An 8,922-nucleotide genomic window follows, 5' to 3' on the forward strand; every position below is an offset into this window, starting at 1 on the left:
GACGGAGTTTTGTGTCTGCGAGAGAGAAAGATATTTCAAAACGAGAGTGATAGCTAGAGAAACATATGAGGGAACGCAAGATATCTCTAGGGAGAGAGAGTGTGTGTGAGCGACATACAAGAGAACAGTGGAGAAATATGAGACCCTGGGAGACAGAGTTTGTGTTTGTGTGTGAGAAAGAGATATTTAAGAGGAAGAGTCGTAGGTTCTCATACCTAAGGAGCGAAAGACATCTCTGTATGAGGGGTGTGCGAGTGGCACACAGGGGAATAGTAGAGAGAAATGAGACCCCGGGAGACAAAGTTTTGTGTTTGTGTGAGAGAAAGAGATTCCACATGGAGAATCATAGTTAGAGACACATAGCAGGGAGCGAGATATACTTAGAGAGAGATAGAGTGATGAAGGTCGAGGGAGAGAGTACCGTCAGTGTGTTACGAAGATAAAAGATCATTGTCGACATACAGGTAGCACGAGAGATACCCGAGAGACGATGAACGCGTATAGGTCTAGAGAGATAGTCCTATATAAGCATGAGTGATAGTTATATGAGACGAATATCTGGATTAAATGGGATTCAAATATTTAAACTGGAGATCACGACATCGATAATATCATAACGCAAATTGGTGTATCAAACATGCATATTCATTTGAATTTGGGGACACGTGTAATGTTATATAGTTTATCAATATTGGTGATCCATAGATTCTTTAATTAGAAACAATGCATGGTTTATATGCAATTAATGTCTAAACGGGATTACACTATATGTTGCGTGTGTGAAACACATTATACATGTTTGAGAAGTAAAAAAACCCGCATGAAACACACATTAATTGGAGACAGTTAGCGAGGAATGCATACATTGGATTTCAACATAAAGTGGTTTCAAATATTTGAAAATCCAAATTGATGGATACAACCTTATGAATCTGAGATCATGCCATTTGTAAACCATATTTATGTATAAAGGGTGTTGTGCTTTTGAAAGTATATATAAAAAATGATGTATATAGAATTTTATTCCAATCGAAAATGGATCCCGCCCGAAAAAAATAGAATACAAACGGGATTCGAATTGAGTTGGCACGGTAAACGTGCACTCTGCAAAATTTGAACGAAGCGGGGAAAGTCGCAGTAACCGCCCGAAACCAAAATCTGCGAGATGGAAATTACTACTGCCTATCCCTGCCACGCAAAGCCTATCTGCTCGATTTCTATAGGTTTTGATAGGGGTAGGTTTGTAATTTCACTCAAACGTGACATAACCGCCTCTCACCCAGATTCATACACGGTGGGCGCCAAAACACATTGTGTCCTCGGCCGAAATTGACTCCCTCCCCGATTCATACACGGTGGGCGCCAAAAACAAACTCTCGTCGGCAAATATTCAGTGTATGCGAGATTACCGTCCTATCCCCAACCGACTAATATTGCTGTGATGTAGGAAATTTGAAACGGGGGCTAAGTTTGTAAATTTCCTCGCATTTGAGACAAGCGCGCCCTAAAGACATGGTTCCCCCCTTCCTCTCCACCTCCATTTCCCGATTCGTCCTCCGTGGGCGCCAAAACACCCCTCTCCACCCCAGCCTCCTCCGTCCGCCACGCCATCCACCGCCGTCCTCCTCCACCATGCCGGAGCTGATACCCCGACGCCGCCGTCCATTACAAGAGATCGACCTCTCTCATCCACGGCTTCGGACCGGGATCCTTGTATCCCGTCCTCTCGCTTCATCCCCGCCGTCGTCCACCTTGCCGGTGTCGCTCCTACGACCGTCTCCTCCACCGCGCCCTGCCGCCACCGTCTACCCTCCTAGATCTGCTTCCACGCCACCGACAGCCATCGCTACCGCAGCACCGTCAAATTCTCAGCAGATGCATACACGGCGCCGCACCAGAGGCGGTACTCTTTCATATCTGCTCAACTTATTTATCGCAGCAAGAAAGTAGATCGCCACTGCTTTACTCTGATTTCTTGTCCATCACTTAATTGCTAGTTGAAAGCAAACATTGGTTGCGAAGTTGCCTTTGTCCGGTTTGCACCTTCAGATCCGCCATGGCACGCTCAACACTATACTCCCAATGCTTATGGTTTTCGCCTTTTATATTCCACACTAGTTAAATCACAGTAGACTAAATTTCAAAATTGGGTCAGTCGATTTTTCAGAGCTCACCGGAGTTCGCCGGTGCGAACAAAGGGGCTAGGGTGGGGACTTTGGTTGTGGGGGGCGGTGGTGGGGCCTCGCCGAACGAAGAAAACTCGGCGTGGGTGCGGGCGGGGGTGGGGGTGGGGGTGGCGGAGGAACACAGGCGGTGGTCCGGCCTGCGGCCCGTGCGGTGTTCTGTATGGGAAGAATCAGAGACGAGGAAGAAGAAGGGTTAGGAGACGTAGGATCTTCATCCAACCGCCTGAAATGGTCGACTGACCCAAATGACAAAAGTCACGCGACTTGCATGCAGACATGTCTTTATATTCAGTACCATCATCGTACCTGCTTAGCACTGCTCCTGAATCCATCAGGCTAAACAACGTGCCACTCATAATTCCAAACTTGTTGCTCAAGTATGAATCTGATATGATGCTGATATTACTAAAACAGATAACATTTAATTGGTCAGCTAATGTTCCTACTTTACTTTCGAAAAAGCACGTGCACCACATATAGAGAGACGGCAGGGAGTTGCTTTCTTAATGCGCTCTGGTTCATCATGTGTGGGCACTGCGCAACGAACATTTTATTATCCAAAATCTGCTAGCTCTTCTTTAGCATGTTCCTCTTCCGTTCTTCTTTAATAAGTACTCTCTCTGTTCCTAAATACAAGTCTTTGTATAGATTCCACCATGGACTACATATGGAGCAAAATGAGTGAATCTACACTCTAAAATGTATCTGGATACATCTGCATGTGATCCATAGTGGAAATCTCTATCAAGACTTATATTTTGGGACGGAGGGAGTATGATAGTAGTGCAGTATGTTCCTTGTAGTGAAGATGAGCAGGGACATTTGCAGTGTAGAGGTCTATACGGTCGGTTGGTATGGACACTTTGAACTCTTCGGGCCTCTTTGATTCGTAGGATTTTGTAAACATGGGAATAGGATTTGTAGTGGCCTGCCCACTTGAATCCTATAAGAATAGCAAGGAAATGCGGGGAGCTGTGTCGCCTTTGAGAGTTACACTGATATTAACAGTACCGCACCTTCAGTTGAAGAGAGCTGGTATCCGAAGCCTTTCTAGCCGTACCGGCAATACTAGCACATATATTCCAGCAAGTTCCACTTTGCTGATTTTACTCTGATGCTTACGGTTTTCCCGTTATATCTACACTATGATCTGTGTAGCTGCTTTGTGTCGCACTAGCAGCAGTCCACTCTTGAAGCTAAACACCGCAATGACTTACAAAATTGGCACCAAGGCATTGAGTGCCATTCTGGATGCAATGAAACTCATACGCTCCCCACCTGTTGATTCTTGTTCAGAATATGATCCTAATGACTATTCTAACCTCGAGGAGTCAAAGGCAGATGGCCTGTCCTGTTCACCCATCAAGGTGCCTGTTCTAATTTGGCAAGGTTTTATTGATTGCGCGTATCTTGCATATGTTGTCTTGCATTTCTTCTACTTTGTTGCACCGCCATCTGCTTAGTTTACTCATCATATATGTCGAGATGCCATGCCCATCCATTATCAATACATATTCCATCTGTCATCATACCATGTTTTTCCACTCAAATGTTGTTCTTGTGCATCAGACATCAAAAAGGAAGAGGGTGATTGCCGAACCTGAAGGAGCACCAGCAAAGTCCTTGAAAAACGTGGTTGTGCCGGAGAAATCAGACAGCACCCCACTTATATTGGTTGTACAACCAGTGACACAAAACGTAGGACCGACTCCAGCAGACTGTACCCATACTTCACTGGCCACACCACTAGCCGCACCACACAGGACCTGCACTCCAGCAAAAGGTATGCCGATTTCAGTTGCCATAGCACCAGCCGTACCACAGAAAAATCCCACTCCAGCAAAAAGTACAGCAAGTCCACCGGCCGAAGACCTATCCCAACTGCAGAGACGGCCAATTCCTGCAGATTGGAACCCCATTCCAGTTATTCCCAGTTTAAAAGACAATGCTTTCAATGTTGTTAGGGACTACGTGCATATATTCCCATCATGGGAAGATTATAGTGAAGACAAACACCATTTTCACATCTTCCTGTCCCACTTACGTGTAAGTGCTATTATTCATGGTGATTATTTTCCTGTTTTCTGCTGATTGAACACATCAATGATTTACATTACATTGTTGTAAGTAGGCGAGGGTCAATCTGGATAGTCATGACGAGCAAAGCTTGCTTGCGCTTTTCAAGGAAGCATTGCAGCAGTATTGGTGTTACCTGAGGAAATCACACTTTGATGGCAAGTCTATAAACGAATTTCTGGTGAAGTCTCCTGTGCTAAATTTAGAAGACATTGAATGGAAAAACCTTGTTATGCACTGGTCTCGTTCCGAGGATGAGGTACTGTCTATGATATCGCATGACAATTTGAACTTCTACTTTTCCGCATGTGCCTTACGGATCTTTTTTGCAGGAAATCTGCTCGAAAAAGAATTCCGGTTTGAAAAGAACGACAGGATATCGCAAATATGCTGCCCGCTGCTTTGCTCTTGTTAGTACCTGTTGTCCTGTATCACTGTACTTGCATACATACCTGGTTCATTATGTGACAGCAGTATGCATGATAGCTTGCTTATCAATTGTTCGCTCCAAATTATCTGATCTGTATGAATGGTTACATTAGTGTAGAATATATCCAATGCCAATGAATTTTTTTAGCTCTGCATTGTTCTTGTAAGTACCTGCTGTCCTTTATCAGTGTACTTATATTGACAGGTAGTTGTTCATGTACCATCACTCTGCAGCTTATTTTCCTTTGCCCTCCATTTTCTACACATAAGATCTATATTTACTCTTACCATAAGGTTGGATAACACCGATGGTACTGAAGAAGTTTAGCTCTGCATTGCTCTTGGCTGTACCTTTTGCCTGTATCGTTGTACTTACATTTATAGCTACTTGGTTATGTAGCATCACTCTTCATCTTATCTTAAATATTCTCCATTTTTTCTTATATTGTCACATCTATATTTACTCTTAACAAAATGTAGAATAAAGGCAATGCTTATGAAGAAGATTCTGTGGTAAACTTCTTGAATTGCCCCCCCCCATCAGCATGGACAAGGGCTTTATAGAGCCTGCCTTCACCAATAATGTAAGTTTGTCCTTCTCAAGCCTTCAAACTTTGTTGTGTATATTTGGTTAGGCATGACTGCAACAGCTGTTTATTTTTGGTGTTTGCATCAAATTGCATGTTTAAAGTTTATTATGTACTCCCTCCGTCCCATAATATAAGAACGTTTTTGACATTAGTGTAGTGTAAAAAACGTTCTTATATTATGGGACGGAGGGAGTAGTTCATAAACAAAAGTTTGTCCTTCTCAATTTAAGTTTTCAGTTGTACAACCAAGTTCCTTCTTCATACCATGTAAATTAAACTATACAGAGCAAGTGATCTTATTTTGCCAATCTGAAATGGGATAAATTGACAGCACACTAACCATTGATACTTATGAGTTCTTGATCTGTAATCCAGTGGTGTCGTGAAGCTGCCAACTCCTTCACAATGTCATTTCCTGCCATGTCTTGACCTGAACAATACCATATTGTGTTAATGCTATTTTAAACTGTGTCACTTTATTCGTCAGTAAGAAATGTGATGAATTGTCAGCACTGATACTTAAATGTGCAAAACCTGTCATCTGTCTGCTTGTTTATCTTTCAGAGTGAGGAGGATATAAATGTCAAACAAGTGCAGTCTCACCGGTTGCTCAGATGCTTGCGCTGCAGCTCCCGAGCAGGGCTAACCTTTCTTGAACTCTATTGAAGTGATGTCGGTTTTGTATATTATTTTGTCGGCGTGTTTAATTGCACTGGTGGCGATCTTTGATGCCCAGTGTATGTAATCTGCTGTCTGCTTGTGCTTTATTATCATAGTGGCGAACTTTGATGCCTAGTGGATGTAATATGCCGTAATTTCTTTATTATATAGTCTAGGTTTTTTTCTTATTGACGATGCTGCAGTTATTTTACTGTATATATATATCCTGTCTTCGCAGTAAACCGGCCAAACCATTAAATTACGGTACATAATCGGGCCGTCATGCAAATCACCATGTATGATCCGCATCATGGGCCCCGTCATCTTGGTCCGTTAACAGGCCTAAATGTAAACTGGCCCACTAGTAGATTCGGGCCTTTAATAGGCCGAGTAAACCGCCGGCCCTATTTTCCCTAGAAAACTCAATGGGCTTTTAGGAGGCTGAAAAGTAGGTTGGGCCTGAAACGTGCCGAACAGCTCACGGGCCGGCAGCAGGCCGAAATAGACCCCGGCCCATGATTGTGCCAATCAAATCATGGGCTTATAACAGGCCAAAATTGTCTCGGTCCTTGTTTGGCCCAATCAGATTATCGTCTGTGAGCAGGCCGGATGCAAACGGGGCCGTAGTTAGGCGCAACTATATGACGGGCTTTTAACAGGCCGAAATATATATAGGGCTGAAATGTTAAACGGGCCTTTAACAGGCCAAAACTAATATCAGGCCGAATTATTAAATGGGCCTTTATCAAGTGGGCCCAAAAGGATAGCGTCCAGTTGACGAGCCGAATCTGATATGGGCCATAATTTAGCCCAAAGCCTCTCAAAGGGCCGGACCTGATCTGGGCCGTAATTTGGCCCACAACATGGTAGGCTTTTAACGGGCCGGATCACATATGGGCCTTTATTAGGCCCGGAACGTGGCAGCCTGTTAATGGACCGGATCAAATATGGGCCAGCATTTGGCCCAAAACATGGCAGCCTATTAATGGGCCAGCCTACTAGTGTAATCAAAATCTTTTGGGCCTTCTCCTGGGCCAGCCATTATGGTCGGCGAAATATCGTGGGCCTTTAGCTGGGCCGGCCCATTATGGTCCGCAAAATCTTGTGGGCCTTTAGCTGGGCCGTCCCATTATGGTCCGCAAAATCTCGCGGGCCTTTAGCTGGGCCGGCCCATTATGGCCCACAAAATCTCGTGGGCCTTTAGCTGGGGTGGCCCATTATGATACGCAAAATCTCGTGGGCCTTTTGCTGGGCCGGCCCATTATGGACCGCAAAATCTTGTGGGCCTTTAGTTGGGCCGGCCCATTTAAACTTTATGGGCCACTTTTGGGCCGGTCCACGTGTCAACATATCATAGGCGCATCTCGCCCATTGGATGAGTGACACATGTGCCAATGCGGAGCTGACGCGTGTTTCCGTCAGCCAATCAGAATTTTACACGTGGAAAATCCCCATTGGTCCGGGCTGTTAACGGGTTATTGGATCCAAAACCGAACCCTATAGCTTAACAGCGTTCCGTTATGGTTGATGCCACGTGTCGGTCACCCTTGACGAAAGCACTTCTGTGACGCGCGATTTATCGTCATGGAAGTGGACACTTCCGTGATGATAATTTTGGTAATGTCATGGAACATTTCTACGATAGCACAGGTATGACTATCTTGATTCTGTCATAAATTTGTCATGGATGTACATGCATGACAGAAAACGTGACCTACTGTGACAAACACGTATCATCACGGAAGTGTATTTTTTTGTACTGAGAAGACATAGATGTTACTATTAAACTTGCAAATAGAGACACCATATCACCTTGTGGTATTATTAGAGATGTTGAGGTCTTGTGCGGGAAAATAAAATACCCTACTGATTTTCTTATTCTTGGTTCCCCACAAGACTACTTTTGTCCCATTATCTTTGGTAGACCTTTCTTGAACACAGTTAATGCTAAGATAGATTGCCAGAAACAAACTGTGGGTGTTAGCTTTGGTGACGAGTCTCATGAGTTTAATTTTTCAAAGTTTAGTAGAAATCATCATGAAAAAGAATTGCCTAGTAAGGATGAATTAATTGGTCTTGCTTCTATTGTTGTGCCACCTACCGATCCTTTAGAACAATACTTGCTAGACCATGAGAATGATTTACATATGCATGAAAGAAATGAAATAGATAATATTTTCTTTGAACAACGTCCTCTGCTTAAACACAATTTGCCTATTGAAACTCTTGGAGGTCCTCCTCCACCTAAAGGTGATCCTGTGTTTGAATAAAACAATTGCCAGACACTTCGAAATATGCTTATCTTGATGAAAAGAAGATATATCATGTTATTATTAGTGCTAACCTTTCAGAACATGAAGAAGAAAGATTATTGGAAGTTCTAAGGAAGCACCGAGCTGCTATTGGATATAGTCTTGATGATTTAAAGGGCATTAGTCCCACTCTATGTCAGCACAAAATTAATATGGAACCTGATGCTAAGCCCGTTGTTGATCACCAACGTCGGTTAAATCTGAAGATGAAAGAGGTGGTAAGAACGGAAATATTAAAACTTCTGGAAGCAGGTATAATCTATCCTATAGCTGATAGTAGATGGGTAAGTCCTATTCATTGTATCCCTAAGAAAGGAGGTATTACTGTTGTTCCTAATGATAAGAATGAACTTATTCCACAAAGAATTGTTACAAGCTATAGAATGGTAATTGATTTCAGAAAATTAGATAAAGCAACTAGAAAAGATCATTACCCTTTGCCTTTTATTGATCAAATGCTTGAAAGATTATCTAAGCACACACACTTTTGCTTCCTTGATGGATATTCTGGCTTTTCACAAATACCTGTTTCTCAACATGACCAAGAAAAGACCACTTTTACTTGTCCTTTTGGAACCTATGCTTATAGACGTATGCCTTTTGGTTTATGTAATGCACATGCTACCTTTCAAAGATGCATGATGGCTATATCCTCTGACTTTTGTGAAA

This window comes from Triticum aestivum, chromosome 7D, assembly GCF_018294505.1.
Source record: "Triticum aestivum cultivar Chinese Spring chromosome 7D, IWGSC CS RefSeq v2.1, whole genome shotgun sequence".
Lineage (NCBI taxonomy): Eukaryota > Viridiplantae > Streptophyta > Magnoliopsida > Poales > Poaceae > Triticum > Triticum aestivum.